Source organism: Oxyura jamaicensis, unplaced genomic scaffold, assembly GCF_011077185.1.
Source record: "Oxyura jamaicensis isolate SHBP4307 breed ruddy duck unplaced genomic scaffold, BPBGC_Ojam_1.0 oxyUn_random_OJ71193, whole genome shotgun sequence".
NCBI lineage: Eukaryota > Metazoa > Chordata > Aves > Anseriformes > Anatidae > Oxyura > Oxyura jamaicensis.
In genome coordinates this window covers 31,316-45,854 of record NW_023310404.1, presented here as the reverse complement: position 1 = coordinate 45,854, position 14,539 = coordinate 31,316, and the positions used below count along the sequence as shown (strand labels likewise).

At 45.4% G+C, this 14,539-nt stretch overlaps 1 long non-coding RNA gene across 1 annotated transcript in view; it reads right to left on the bottom strand.

Moving 5' to 3' along the window:
• Positions 1-6,795: 6,795 nt before the first annotated feature.
• LOC118159595 overlaps positions 6,796-14,539 on the bottom strand; it is a 15,316-nt gene continuing 7,572 nt past the window's right edge. The window contains exons 2-3 of the long non-coding RNA XR_004747172.1: positions 8,785-8,788; positions 6,796-6,856 (exon numbers count right to left, since the gene is read on the bottom strand). This is a non-coding gene — a long non-coding RNA (uncharacterized LOC118159595). The remainder of the gene's footprint in view (positions 6,857-8,784; positions 8,789-14,539) is intronic.

The following is a 14,539-nucleotide window of genomic DNA, read 5'->3' as shown; positions in this document are numbered from 1 at the left end:
GGCTGCTGCAGGGAAAGTTAACATCCCAGCCAGACCCAGTACAACCTGGTATTTGTACTCAGCATTGTCAGCAACTCCATACTTTGGGAATGCTACCTCAGAAACTATTAATAATTACACTTTTAATGCTTTTTCTTCAGGGAGCCAATCTATGGAGGGGTCAGGGGAAGATGTTTTTTCCCATTTGTTCACTCGCCCTTTCTTCTCCTCCAGGCGAGTTATGGTAGCTTTCCAAAACTTCGAATATCCTTGGGATGTTCAGACCAGCATGTTCTCATTGTTATGTCTCCTGAATGCGTTTCAAGTTCTGTATAAGGTTAAACAAATACTTAAGAGTGTTATCCAGAGATCTGTCCTGAGGCAGGATAGTTATGAGTGGCAGGGAGAGTGGGAGGATATGGGCAGGCATCTAGAACAGTGGGCACCTCCAGTGCTTTGGAAATTTACCCCTGAACAATTGAAAAATCCTAAAAAACTGGTGGAGTGCTTGAAAAAGGTGTGTCATCATCCTGGCAGTACCAGACATACAGAAATCACTGCAACGTGCTGGGGCTTGGCCTATGCTTACCGAGCTGCACTCAATGCCAGTATAACCCCAGCGACAGACCCGGCGGCCACTTCAACCTCTGAGACAGACCCAGCAGCCACTCCAAGCCCTAAAACGGGCCCCAAGGCTGAGCCAGGAAAACAAACTGTACCAGTGTCGGTTGCACCCGTAACCAAGGTGAAAAAATGGTACAGAGAGTCAGGCCGTTTAGAACGCAGAGAGTCTTCTGCTAGGTCTAGGTGTAGAGAAGACGAGGCCGGGCCATCAGAGCAGCAGGAGGATGAAGATGGAGATGTCGCAAAAACAGCAGTATCCAGCCGAAACCTAAATGAGCGTGAGCTACGAGATGTGCGAAAAGATTTCAGTCGCTGTATAGGCGAGCAGCTAGTCACCTGGCTGCTCCGGTGCTGGGACACTGGAGCCAATAGTGTGGAATTAGAGGGCGAGGAAGCCAGGCGGCTGGGATCCCTTGCTAGAGATTCAGGCATTGACAAAGCAATTGGAGATGGAGTACGACCTTACAGCCTCTGGAGGCGTCTCCTATCAGCTGTGAGGGAAAGGTATCCCTACAAGGAAGAAGTTGTATGTCTTCCAGGCAAATGGACCACTATGGAGAAGGGAATCCAGTACCTGAGGGAATTAGCCGTATGGGAGGTGATCTATGAGGACCTAGACAATGAACAAATATCCACAGATCCAGATGAAGTCAGGTGTACTCGACCCATGTGGCGGAAGTTTGTACGGAGTGCACCATCATCATATGCCAGCTCATTGGCAATATTGGCCTGGAAAGAGGATGAGACACCCACAGTGGGTGATGTGGCTAAACAACTCCGGCAGTACGAAGAAAGCCTCTCCTCTTCCCTACAGGCCTGCGTCTCAGCTGTGGAGAAACTTTCTGAAAGCGTCCATCAACTAAAAGAGAATACTTTGGAGAAACTTTCTGAAAAGGTCCAGCACCTTGAAGAGAGATTATTTTCCTCCCCACCTGAACGAACCAGTGTCTCAGCTATTAGGGGTAAGCGCCCTTTTGTGCAAGGAAGACGATACGGGGGGTACACACCCCGTGCCACCCTGTGGTTTTACCTACGTGACCATGGAGAGGACATGAGAAAATGGGATGGAAAATCTACCCCAACCCTAGAGGCCCGGGTACATGAGTTGCAAGGAAAAACAAGCAGGAAAAAGGGGTTCTCTGAGAAACTTGCTGCCACAACATCCAGCAGGCAGTCCTCCAGACACAGAAATGAAGATTCTGACCAGGATTAGAGGGGCCCTGCCTCCAGCCAGGGGGAGGAAAGGGACAATCGAGTTTATTGGACTGTGTGGATTCGATGGCCTGGCACATCAGACGCACAGAAGTATAAGGCTTTAGTAGACACCGGTGCACAATGTACTCTAATGCCATCAAGCTATAAAGGGCCAGAGCCCATCAGTATTTATGGAGTGACGGGGGGATCCCAGCAGTTAACTGTATTGGAGGCTGAAGTGAGTCTAACTGGGAATGAATGGCAAAAACACCGTATTGTGACTGGCCCGGATGCTCCATGCATCCTTGGCATAGACTGTCTTAGAAGAGGATATTTCAAGGACCCAAAAGGGTTCCGCTGGGCTTTTGGCATAGCTGCCTTAGAGACAGAGGGCGTTGAACAGTTGTCTACCTTGCCCGGTCTCTCAGAGGACCCTTCTATTGTGGGACTGCTGAGGGTCAAAGAACAACAAGTGCCAATTGCTACCACAACTGTGCACCGGCGGCAATATCGCACCAACCGAGACTCCTTAATTCCCATCCATAAGCTAATTCGTTAATTGGAGAGCCAAGGAGTGATCAGCAAGACTCATTCACCTTTTAATAGTCCCATATGGCCAGTGCAAAAGTCTAATGGTGAGTGGAGACTAACTGTGGACTATCGTGGCCTGAATGAGGTCACACCACCACTGAGTGCTGCAGTGCCGGACATGCTAGAACTCCAGTACGAACTGGAAGCAAAGGCAGCCAAGTGGTACACCACAATTGATATCGCCAATGCATTTTTTTCCATCCCTCTAGCAGCAGAGTGCAGGCCACAGTTTGCTTTCACTTGGAGGGGTGTCCAATACACCTGGAATCGGCTGCCCCAGGGGTGGAAACACAGCCCTACCATTTGCCATGGACTGATCCACTCTGCACTGGAGCAGGGGGGAGCTCCTGAACACCTGCAGTACATCGATGACATCATTGTGTGGGGTGACACAGCAGAAGAAGTTTTTGAGCAAGGGAAGAAAATAATCCAAATCCTTCTGAAGGCTGGTTTTGCCATTAAACAAAATAAAGTCAAAGGACCTGCACGAGAGATCCAGTTTTTAGGAATAAAATGGCAAGATGGACATCGTCAAATCCCAATGGACGTGATCAACAAAATAACAGCTATGTCTCCACCAACCAGCAAAAAAGAAACACAAACTTTCCTAGGTGTCGTGGGGTTTTGGAGAATGCACATTCCAAATTACAGTCTGATTGTAAACCCACTCTACCGAGTAACTCGTAAGAAGAATGATTTTGAATGGGGCCCTGAGCAACGATAAGCCTTTGAACAAATTAAGCAGGAAATAGTTCAAGCAGTAGCCCTTTGGCCAGTCCGAACAGGACCAGATGTAAAGAATGTGCTCTACACCGCAGCCGGGGAGAATGGGCCCACCTGGAGCCTCTGGCAGAAAGAGCCTGGGGAAACTCGAGGTCGACCCCTAGGCTTTTGGAGTCGGGGATACAGAGGATCTGAGGCTCACTACACACCAACTGAAAAGGAGATATTGGCAGCATATGAAGGAGTTCGATCTGCTTTGGAAGTGGTCGGTACTGAAGCGCAGCTCCTCCTGGCACCCCGACTGCCAGTACTGGGCTGGATGTTCAAAGGAAGGGTCCCCTCTACGCATCATGCAACTGATGCTACATGGAGCAAGTGGGTTGCACTGATTACTCAGTGGGCTCAAATAGGAAACCCCAGTCGCCCAGGAATCTTGGAAGTGATTATGGACTGGCCAGAAGGCAAATACTTTAGGATGTCATCAGAGGAGGAGGTGGTCCGTGCTGAGGAAGCTCCACTGTACAACAAGCTACCAGAAAATGAGAAGAGATATGCCCTGTTCACTGATGGGTCCTGTCGCATTGTGGGAAAGCATCGGAGATGGAAGGTTGCTGTATGGAGTCCTACACGACGAGTTGCAGAAGCTGCTGAGGGAGAAGGTGAATCGAGTCAATTTGCAGAAGTGAAAGCCATCCAGCTGGCTTTAGATATTGCTGAACGAGAAAAATGGCCAGTTCTCTGTCTCTATACTGATTCCTGGATGGTAGCAAATGCCCTGTGGGGGTGGTTACAGCAATGGAAACAGAACAACTGGCAGCGCAGGGGCAAACCCATCTGGGCTGCTGCATTGTGGCAAGATATTGCTGCCCGGATAGAGAACCTGGTTGTAAAGGTACGCCATGTAGATGCTCATGTACCCAAAAATCGGGCTACTGAAGAACATCAAAACAACCAGCAGGTGGATCAGGCTGCTAAGATTGAAGTGGCTCAGGTGGATTTGGACTGGCAACATAAGGTTGAATTATTTATAGCCCGATGGGCCCATGACACCTCAGGCCATCAAGGCAGAGATGCAACATACAGATGGGCTCGTGATCGAGGGGTGGACCTGACCATGGACGCTATAGCACAGGTTATTCACGATTGTGAAACATGTGCTGCAATCAAGCAAGCCAAATGGTCAAAGCCTCTTTGGTATGGAGGACGATGGCTGAAATATAGATATGGAGAGGCCTGGCAAATCGATTACATCACACTCCCTCAAACCCGCAATGGTAAGCGCCACGTACTTACAATGGTGGAAGCAACCACCGGATGGCTGGAAACATATCCTGTGCCCCATGCCACCGCCCGGAACACTATCCTGGGCCTTGAAAAGCAAGTCCTATGGCAACATGGCACCCCAGAAAGAATTGAGTCAGACAATGGGACTCATTTCCGAAACAACCTTATAGACACTTGGGCCAAAGAACATGGTATTGAGTGGGTGTATCACATCCCTTATCATGCACCAGCCTCCGGTAAGGTTGAGCGATACAATGGACTGTTAAAGACTACACTGAAAGCAATGGGTGCTGGGACATTCAGAAATTGGGATGCACATTTGGCAAAAGCCACCTGGTTAGTCAATACTAGGGGATCTGCCAACCGAGCTGGACCTGCCCAATCAAACCTGCTGCATACTGTAGAGGGGGATAAAGTTCCTGTAGTGCATGTAAGAAATATGCTAGGTAAAACAGTCTGGGCTACTCCTGCCTCAGGAAAAGGCAAACCCATTCATGGGATTGCTTTTGCTCAGGGACCTGGATGCACTTGGTGGGTAATGCAAAAGAATGGGGAAGTCCGATGTGTACCTCAAGGGGATTTAATACTGGGTGAAAGAAGCCCATGAGTTGGACTGTATTATCTTAGTCACTATATAATACTGTATGTCATCACTACTATGATTCCTATATGTCAATGTCCTACTAATGGTATCACAGTAACAACTACGCAGATACTGATGAATGGATTTTAATAGAATTGGACAAACAAAGTGATGCAGTGGAACGAGAACGGGCTTCAACGTGTGACATTCCAACATCACACACCATCTCTTCTGCCCTGAAAGACTGCGATGACGGAGCCTGAAGTCAGTCATGGACGATGCAAACTCAGTGGACATTCTATATATATATTATAAATGAAAATGGTGGTCAAATGGAATCTATTGGAAAGGGTGTAACCTGAGCATGACATAAATGGTATGGAATAAGGGGTGGATATATGTCTTGGTTTTAGCTAGGAGAGAGTTAATTTTCCTCCCAGTAGCTTGTAGAGTGTTATGTTTTGGATTTAGGATGAGACTAATGTTGATAACACACTGATGTTTTACTTGTTGCAGAGCAGTGCTTACACTAAGTCAAGGACTTTTCAGCTTCTCGCTCTGTCCTGCCAGCGGTCAGGCTGGGGGTGCAGCAAGAGCTGGGAGGGGACAGACCCAGGACAGCTGACCCAAACTGGCCAAAGGGGTATTCCATACCATCTGACGTCATGCTAAACAATATATAGGGGTGGCTAGCCGGGATGGGGGGCTGGCTGCTTGGGGATAGACTGAGCATCGGTCAGTGGGTGGTGAGCAATTGCATTGTGCATCACTTGTTTTGTACATATTATTATTATTATTATTTCATTTTCCTGTCCTAATAAACTGTCCCTATCTCAACCCATAGATTTCAGTTTTTTTTCTCGTTTCTCTCCCCCATCCCAGAGAGGGAGGGGGGAGGGTGAGCGAACGGCTGTGTGGTGTTTAGCTGCCAGCCCGGTTAAACCACAACACCCGTCCACCAGGCAGAATCAGATTGGTTTGTTATGTTAACAAGCAGATGGCTGCAATTCCCAGAGAACTCTGGGGCCCCTCTATAGCCAAACTGTATAGTGTGTCCACCACTGTTTAAGTGTTTATATCCATAAGGTCACGTCCTACAGTTATGAACTTATCCTGTTGTACTGGGTCTGGCTGGGATGTTAACTTTCCCTGCAGCAGCCCATACAGTGCTGCGCTCTGCACTTGTACCTAGAACAGCAGTGGTATCACACTAGTGCTGTGTCTGCTGCTGAGAAGTGCTGGCACAGCATCAGGACTCTCTCTAACCCTCCTAGGGGGTGGGCAAAAAAGTGAGAAAGAAACATCACCAGGGCAGCTGACCTAAACCAACCAAAGGGATATTCCATACCATATGATGTCACACCCAGCAATAAAAGGTGGAAAAAGGAAGAAGAGGGGAGGGATGGGCTCTCGTTGTGAAAACGTCTGTTCTCCTCCCGAACACCAGCTACGTGCGTTGAGGCCCTGCTTCAAGGACGTGGTCAAGCATCGCTCATTTGTGGGAAGTAGAGAGTAATTTATTTCCTCTGCACTTCCACATAGCCTTTACTTGTTTTGTTTTGTTATTCCCTTTCCCCCTCCCTCTTCCCCTTTCCCTTTTTTCCCTTTAGTTGAATTGTTTAATTAATAATAATATTTCCTTAATAATATTTTTTTCCCCTCTTTAATTAAATCATCCTTATCTCAACCCATGAGTTGTTCTTTCCTTTACTTCTTCCCCTCCTCATCTGAGGAGGGGGAGTGAGAGAGCGGTTGTGGTGTTCAACTGCCTAGCACGGTAAAACCACCACACCTGTCCAGCCCCCGGACTCCAATCTGACGCGTTGGGATAATTGCAATATCCCCTTCCTGGGTTTGAGCTAGGGCAGAAGTAAAAATCTGTGTCAGCCTGACACAGAGCAATGGGTGCTAGTTGGCAGAGAGTAGCATTGAAACTGGGGGCTCCTGCCATAGTTACTTGCTGAACTAGGGCCTGGTCCTCCCATCGAACTAAGCTCCACTTATAAGGCTGATGAGGAGTCTCCTCTCCAGTTGTTACACCTAGCTGCATTATTAGGAGTCCCATGACCTGTACAGGTAACATTAAGCCTGAGAAGAATGGAAGGCTCTTACTTACACTACGGGTATCCCAGGGTTCCCGTCGAGTGCTTTGTCTTTTATCTTGGTTGCCTCCTACAGGTGGTGAGGGGAGTAGGAGAGTTGCTGAGACAATTCGACTTTGGGCTCGCGTTTTAAGCGGCCCCGTGAGCTGATTCCAGAGGTGGTTCACCAACCTCACTCCCCACAGCATTACATCTCTGCCTCCACCGTCTATTCTTTTGCTGAGAACAACGGGGTGTGCCATCTTCTCGGCAGCAGTCAGGGGACTGCTTCAGGGGAACCTCCTTCAGGGGGTATGGCAACATGGGTATGGCAACAGGGTATGGCAACAGGGTATGGCAACATGGCACCCCAGAAAAACACTTCAGGGGAACCTCCTTCATTCCTAGCTCACTTGATTTGTATGCCTCCCCCTCCTAGCTCCACACCTTATCTTGGTCGCGTTTGTCTGCAACCTGTTCGGAGGATCTCAGCCCTTGTTGGGTGGGGCTCGCTTCAGGGCTTTTTCCCTTTTAATGCCAATTACACTTACCCCTGAGATGGGATACCCGTAGGAACAACGAACCTTCCGCTCTCTCTTACAGATTTTCCCAAAGGTATGAACCACTCCATATGCATATCTGGAGTCAGTAAATACAGTCCCCATCTTTCCTTTCAGCAGCTGTAAAGCCCTTAATACTACATATAACTCACATGCCTGGGCCGACCAGGTCGTGTCCAAGGGACCAGATTCTTTTACCTCCGAGGTGTTCCCATCTATTATGGCGTAACCTGATTTTCATTTCCCGTTTATTACCCTTGATGATCCATCTACAAATAATTTCTCCCCATTTGGTAATTCCTCTTCCTCCAAGTCTTCCTTATTTGGGTCTGGGATTCGATTAATCGGACACAATCGTGTGTCAATTCTTCACTTGGTTCCCCATATAAAAATTGAGCTGGATTCTGTAAACTAGTTGTTTCGAGTTCTAATTTGGGGGAATGTATTATACCTTCATACTTCAATAGTCTGGCATCAGTAATCCACTTATCTGCTTTCTGTTTTAACACCCCTCTTGTGTTATGAGGTGTGTATACCTTTAATTCTCCCCCCAGGGTGACTTTTCCGGCTTCCTCGACTAAGAGGACTGTAGCCACTATAGCCTGTAAGCAGGTGGGCCAACCTCTACTAACTGGGTCCAACAATTTTGAAAAGTAACCTATGGGCTTCTTTCTTTCCGCCCACTCCTGGGTTAAAACTCCAAATGCCGTTCCCTCTTCTGTGTTTACAAACAGATAGAAGGGTAAAAGAAAAAAAAAATATTTGTCAATTAAGTTGCTTGATTGTGAGAAGTCCCAAGCACCAGATATGTCAGAAGATGCTTAAAAGATGGAGTGGTGTTGCTTCAAACAGTGGTGGCGAGATTCATAGCATCACAGAACTCTGAAAATGTGGTGTCAGCAGCCCCTAATGCTGCAGAAGCAAGCAGGACCTTCGCTGTCACCGTGAGAGCTAAAGATCTTGGCAAAGCAAGACTTGAGAGACATAAAGACTTATGCTGCTGAATAAAAACAGGTCATATAATATCCAAGTAATCTTCTGCCTCATGGTAAATTATTTTATTGACTTTACATGCAGGCTTCCTTTAACAGTGACATAGCATTTTGTTTTATCTGCTTTAACCACACTGGATAATCAAAAAGCCAGTTTTGGGGCTCAACATCACCCTTCTTGTTTTGTAAAAGGATGCACAGCTCCCCAGCCTTACTGTGAGGCCCCTCAGTGACTGTGGGAATAGCAGCTGTCTACCTTCTGGAGGCTGGTGAGTGGCTTGCACAAACACATGCTGAACGTTTCATCCTTTGCCCATCATTCCCTTATCCAGTTGTACTGGGTGACAGATCGGCACATAGGTCCTGCACAGCTTCACCAGTGAGATGTGGGGGGGGGGGAAGGGGAATGACAGTTCAGGGACCCTTGCAACAAAACTCTGTAACCAACAGCTGGCCCACTGTAGGTGTCCCTGTGCACAAGGCATTAAATCTTCTAACAAAAACATGGCTAGAAGCAACAGTTAGACCTTTGTATCTTTGCATTTCCCACCATGGATTCAGCACATGCCTTTACCTGTGGCTTCGATGCCCCCTACAAGAATGTCCCTCTGGATTTTTCCATCATCTTTATCTAAAGCAAACCAGCATCCAACTGGGAATTGGTACACGTATTTATTGCCAATGTCTTCAATGATCACCTAAGAGAAAAGAAACAGCACACTGCAAAATACACGGGGAAAAAACAAAGGTGTTAGACAAGGAGGTGACAGAAGAGCAGGAGCTGAATGTACACACTCTCACCTGAGATTTAATATATTCAACACTCAAGCAGATCCCTCACCACTCCCTAATTAGCACAGATAGAATTTCAGACAATCATCGAGTAAAACCCAGGCATTTTTATTTATTTATTTATTTTTCCCTCCAGTGAACTCAATCTGCATCGCTCGCAGTGTACAAGACCAGATGTCTCTGGTAGCAAGACTGGCCTGTCTTTCTTCTCTCCAGAGCCCATTTGCCGGCTACTCTTCTTCAGCAGCTGAATGGCAGCTCTTTGTTCTGCTTTAGGAACAGGCTGTCTCCATTCTTCCTCAACTTCAGAGCCTTGTTATGAAATAATACCAAGGAATTTTAGGACAAATCAAGACTGTTGGATCAACTTGTGTGACCTAGTAATACCTTCTTATCCCACTCAGTTACTCCGGGATGGAAACACTTGCAAAGACAGCCTTGAAACCCTGGGGTAGAAATAGTTTCTCATTTTGGAAGGATTTGTCTCTGGGCTGTACTCTAGAGACATATTCTGCTGCAACAAGGCACGGAACAATCTTCCTCCTTAATATTAGATTAAGTCAGTGTAAACTAATTGGAGTTGCACATCCTGCCACAAGGCATTTCTTATCACCATTCCTGAAGCTTGTCATAGAGTTACTGCGGTATTCTGAATACACAGTTGTCCTGGTTTTAGCTAGGAGAGAGTTAATTTTCCTCCCAGTTAATTTTCCTCCCAGTAGCTGGTAGAGTGCTATGTTTTGGATTAGGATGAGACTAATGTTGATAACACACTGATGTTTTACTTGTTGCAGAGCAGTGCTTACACTAATCCAAGCGACCACCGGATGGCTGGAAACATATCCTGTGCCCCATGCCACCACCTGAAACACTATCCTGGGCCTTGAAAAGCAAGTCCTATGGCAACATGGCACCCCAGAAAGAATTGAGTCAGACAATGGGACTCATTTCTGAAACAACCTTATAGACACTTGGGCCAAAGAACATGGTATTGAGTGGGTTTATCACATCCCCTATCACGCACCAGCCTCCGGGAAAGTGGAACGATACAATGGACTGTTAAAAACTACACTGAAAGCAATGGGTGCTGGGACATTCAGAAATTGGGATGCACATTTGGCAAAAGCCACCTGGTTAGTCAATACTAGGGGATCTGCCAACCGAGCTGGACCTGCCCAATCAAACCTGTTACGCACTGTAGAAGGGGATAAAGTTCCTGTAGTGCACATAAGAAACCTGCTGGGTAAAACAGTCTGGGCTACTCCTGCCTCAGGAAAAGGCAAACCCATTCGTGGGATTGCTTTTGCTCAGGGACCTGGATGCACTTGGTGGGTAATGCAAAAGAATGGGGAGGTCCGGTGTGTACCTCAAGGGGATTTAATACTGGGTGAGAATAACCCATGAGTTAAATTGTATTATGTTAATTATTATATAATACTGTATGTCATCACTACCATGATTGCTATATACCATAGATGAAAATGGTGATTAACTAGAATGTATTGGAAAGAGTGTAACCTGAGCATGACATAAATGGTATGGAATAAGGGGTGGATATATGTCCTGGTTTCAGTTAGGACAGAGTTATTTTTCCTCCTAGTAGCTGGTAGGGTGCTATGTTTTGGATTAGGATGAGAAGAGTGCTGATAACATGCTGATGTTTTAATTGCTGCAGAGCAGTGCTTACACTAAGCCAAGGACTTTTCAGCTTCTCACTCTGTCCTGCCAGCGGGCAGGCTAGGGGTGCAGCAAGAGCTGGGAGGGGACAGACCCAGGACAGCTGACCCAAACTGGCCAAAGGGGTATTCCATACCATCTGACGTCATGCTAAACAATATATAGGGGTGGCTAGCCGGGGTGGGGGGGCCGGCTGCTCAGGGATAGGCTGGGCATCGGTCAGCGGGTAGTGAGCAATTGCATTGTGCATCACTTGTTTTGTACATATTATTATTATTATTATTATTGGTTTTCCTGTCCTAATAAACTGTCTCTATCTCAACCTGTAGGTTTCAGGTTTTTTTTTCATTTCTCTCCCCCATCCCAGAGAGGGAGGGGGGAGGGTGAGCGAAAGGCTATGTGGTGTTTAGCTGCCGGCCGGGTTAAACCACAACAGAAGAGCAAAGAGTACTGAAGATTTTCAGCCAGAAAAGAAGAAATCAAAATCTCTATTTGCCTGCATGGCTTATGTCTCAGAGAATGAAAATTCACTATTAGGGATAGAAAGCCATTGCCACTTTTCCCTCTTTTTTTTTTTTTTTTTTCCATTTTTTTTTTTCTTATAAGCAAAAAAGGAGAATCTGGAATCTGTCCTTCCTGATAGACTTATGAGACCATTCTTTGGGAACCAGTTTCCCGTTCTGTCACTCATCCCACACTGTACTATTGCCTGTAGCATCACAGATTCTTGTTGCACCTCCATAGCCATGGACAGTAGTGTCTGCCAGGGCTGGGACTGTCAGCATGACAGAGCAGCACTGTGCTGGAGTGTTAGAGACTAAAATATATGCAGTTCAGGAGAAATATTAACATTCAGATTTCTCTCTACCAGGTCAACCTCTTTGAATTCCTCTTAAAGTATTAATTCTTTTCATAGAAAAGAAAAACAGAAAAACATGTAGAAAAACAGCATGTAGTATAAGCTACACTGAAAGCACAAAAAAAGGAGGGAATTTCTATTGATGCTTAGCAAGTTCATCCAGGAGTGACAATGCTAGAGTCCCCAAGTATTGGAGCAAATTAGGAAAAATCATCAGCCAACAGTAGAAAATAACTGGGCTATGGTTTATCTCCTTCCTCCAAACTTCCAGCTGAATTTGCAAAGCAAAAGCTGCCTTTTACTTAATTGCAAACATCTTAGAGGTTTTGTTGCAGAACATGGGATTAACCCCTTGGCTGCAGCTAGTCACTGCGTTGGGTGATAGGACTTAACCCACCTAACCAGCATCAGAAATCACATCATGCAGACCACACCTGTACTGTGAGAATGAGGTTTCTTTTCTCTTTTTTTCTCTCCTCTACTTATTACAGGGAGCACAACAGCTCTGATTTTCATCTTCTGCATTTTTCATGGGCAGTCAACATAATAAATTTTAGTGCTGCATATCATGATGGTGGAAAAGCATGTGCTAATATTTGCACTGGTAATACATAAAACCACCCTGTTATCTAGGTTTTACAAATTTGGGGTTAGATTAAAGCCATCTGTGTTAAACAATAACAGCAGAGGAAAAAGTAAAAACAAAAGAGAGAGAGAGAGAGAGATATTAGAGGAAAGAGTCATTTATTACTTATTTTTAAATATTCCTTCAGCCATTTCACTAAAAGCTGCAATACCTTCACTCCTTAGAGCAGGAGATTAAAATATGGAGGAAAGTGGGAGAGGAAGGAAGTGATCTTTGTGGCAAGTCTATATTTTAGTTGTGCCAGAGACAAATCACTTAATTTTTCCCAAGCTATAAGTCTCTGCAAGTTTCCAGCGAGAACGGACTCAAATATATATTTCCTAGACTCTGGTATCATTATTGTCTAAGTAATGAGTTCAGTCAATAAAGAGGGGGGGTGTCTTGGAGGCACTGGCTTGGAGAATTCCCCCTCATCTGTCAGAGAAACTGCAGTGATAGAGATGGGGGAAATATTATTAGAGCAGGTAAATTCCAGTATTAACAACTGGATTTTCTCACTGCTACAAATCTCTGTGAGGTGCTGGACAATTTACTCAGCCCCAGAGGGTCCCTCACAATTGAAATACTCAGCTGGAAACTGCTGCACCTGATTTGCAAAAGCAGTGAGCACATACAGCTAAAGGATGTACCACACTGCCAGCAAACATCCTTGCATTTCTGGGCATTGGGCCATTGAAAGGATAAAAAGTGAGACATTTTGATCCCATACATGCTTATGTTAAACATCTAAGGAGTAACTAACCTTTGCAAGAAACCAGCCAGCACAGCCACCCTTGTTATTATGGCCTATATTAATTTTTCTTAGCCTTCCCAAAATTGAAGCGTCAAGTGTGAACTTGCCCTCTGCTTCCTTTTCAAAGTTGTCTTTGTCATTGTCCAGTTTCCTCACACCTGAAAAATATAAAAATACAAAAGCTGAAGAGCTGTTGACTCGTGTGTTTTTTAACTGAATAAATATTTAGGAATGCCACTGCTGACTGAATAAAATATTCTCCAGCTACCAGATTTCTCTCAGGATCCAAGGTAAAGGCAAAGGACTTTAAATTCTAATAAAAGGCACCTTTCCTTTAGCACAAAAAAGATCAGGATTTTCACTCTAATGTCACAGTTATTTACAGCTTTCAGAGTTTTCAGAAATGTATATCCAGATGGCTCTTGCATCTCTTTTTTTTCCTACCACCACATTTTCCTTTTATATTTTTAATGTCTTTTAAAATCTCCAAACTGTTTAAAAGCGGTTTGGTCACAAGCAGCAGATTTGGACATTTCAGGACACATGATTCTTTGCTACATCACACAGGAAAGATTTATTTTCAAATTAAATCCTGACCAGGGGTATTGGCTTTTCCAGGTTTTGCAGGTGCTTACCATTATGAAAAGTATTAAAGCACTGACCCAGGCTGCAACCAGCATTGTTACTGTGCTAGTGGCATGAGGGTAGAAGAGTCTGCCTGAGGCACCCGGCCAAATCTGTGCAGGGAAAGGCATCAGAGGATAATGCATCCTACTTACCTTCGAAGGGGATGAATCATTTTCTAGAGGTGTTATTCCTCTGTGTAGATTTGACAGGGTGCCTGGACAATGGGCTGAGATTTGGACACCTACTTTCAAATGTCTTTGGTGAGATCAGATGTAAAAGTCTGGATAATTAATCAAGAATGAGACCTATCCACTAGGTTTCATAATCTGCTCAAGGACACTTGGCAGGCATAATATTATTTCTTGACTTTGAGAGGATATGTGCAGTACAGAAGAGAATATTTGCTAGCTGAGTATCCAGGAATTTCCACCTGCTCTTCTCCATGGTGTGAACCAGAGACATTGGTCTGGGTACATCTTATTAGTATTCAGATAAAAATACATTGTTTAAATTAAATTTGAGGTTTTGGACCACTGTTGTAATACAGTGTTGTGGTTTAACCCGGCTGGCAGCTAAACACCACACAGCCGTTCG